The sequence below is a fragment of the Marmota monax genome, unplaced genomic scaffold (genome assembly GCF_021218885.2).
Source record: "Marmota monax isolate L192 unplaced genomic scaffold, Marmota_monax_Labrador192_F-V1.1 WCK01_AAM20220418_F8-fsc00034, whole genome shotgun sequence".
Lineage (NCBI taxonomy): Eukaryota > Metazoa > Chordata > Mammalia > Rodentia > Sciuridae > Marmota > Marmota monax.
Window position 1 is genome coordinate 11,458,277 of NW_026693934.1, and position 1,690 is coordinate 11,459,966.

Genomic DNA, 1,690 nt, shown 5'->3' on the forward strand with positions numbered 1-1,690 from the left:
TGGCAAAGAGGGCTGGGGACGGAGGCCTGGTGTGCCTGCCAGAGAGAGGAGTTTAAATTCGTCCTCTAGGAACTGGGGGTATAGCTCAGTGATATAGTGCTTACCTAGCATGCATGAGGCCCTGGGTTCTATCCCAGAACTGGAAAAAAAAAGAAATTCAGCCCTCTGAGCAATGGGGAGTGCTGAAATGCTTTGAGTAGGGGGATAACCTGGCCAGATTTGGACCCATTACACTGACTCAAACAAAATTCCTGCAGCCACAAGGAAACTGGTAGTCAAATCTGGCACCATGAATTGCTTGGAAGACACTCTGTTGGGTGATTCAGGCACACAACAGGGAGACCAGGATTTCCAGTGAGCAGCCCACAGCGTAAGCAGAGCAGCAGATAGAGATAGGAAGGCAGTGGCATCCTACCTGTGCTGAGACCTTCCAGTGTCTTTCTCATGTGAAGACATCAGAGAGAATTCTATAACTCTCCATTCTTCCTTGAGGGACTGTGCACTGGGGAATCCCTTATGGTTGAATCCAGGAACCCACAGTTCCTGAACCCTTCACATGGGCACGGCATTTCAAGTAACATGAGGGGAGGTTGCTATGATAAAATATTGGGCTGTGAACCACACAGACCTGGGTTCATATCCTGCTTCTTCCTAGAACTTAAGTGACTTTGAGCAAGTTAAATTTTCCCTTGGATCCCAGTTTCCTGATTGGCAAAGGGAGGGAAAGGGGGTCTATGTGAACAAGTTCATGTGTTTAAAGTATGTTGTAAGCCCTTGGTAAGGACTCACTCTAATGTTATCCCACATTCTCCTTTTACAAAATGAGGAGGCAGAAGTCAGAGACTTTAAGTGACTTGCTCAAGGCTAAATGGTTGGCAGGTAGCAGAAGTTGGAACCAAGCGGTGGTCTGCTTGCTTAATACCCAAGCTCCTTCCATAATCTCTTTGGCAGAGAGGCCAGGAGCTGAGAGTTGGCACTGTCTCAGTCCGGGATTCTGCAGCCAAGAGAGCCTGGCCACTCGCACCCCGCCTAGGACACGTGAGTCTGTTAACCTAGGCCCAGAGGCCAGAGTGTGCAGTGATGAGTCACCCCAACCCAGTGCAACAGGAGACCCCCTCCTCCCTGCCTGCGCCTGGGCTGAGACCTGGTTGCCGAGCAATGAGACATAACATATATAAATAAAATGCAGTTTCTTGTTGTAATAGTAAGGCCTACTGCTTTTCCTCAATCCTCTTCTCTGGCCTCCCTGCAGTTTCCCCGGATGCATTTGGTTTGATGCTCTGGTTAAGAGCTTCCAGACCTGCCTTCACTGGGACACCGAGAGTGGACTTCCAGGGTGAATATTGGGTTCTTCCTGGTGTTGAGTCGAAAGAGGCTGCACAGGGTGGTGCAGGAAGGGAGCTGGGGCAGTCAGGTGGACTTTCACCACCCGGTGGCTGGGCAAGGGTGGTGGAGATTCAGGGCGGGATTCAGGGCAGGACTCATGATCCTGAATCAAGAGGGCAGGAGGTGGCCCCAGGTTCCTGTGAGGAAGTAAGTGGTGTGTGCCCGTTTCTCAGGGGTGGGAAGGGCTTCTGCTACCTAGGGGACCTGAAGGCAAAGATAGTCTCTCACCAAACTTGTTATGCTTTGCATCATCTGGTTACTCTTTTTAGGTGCAGGATGCCTGGGAGCTTGGCTCCTTGGATGG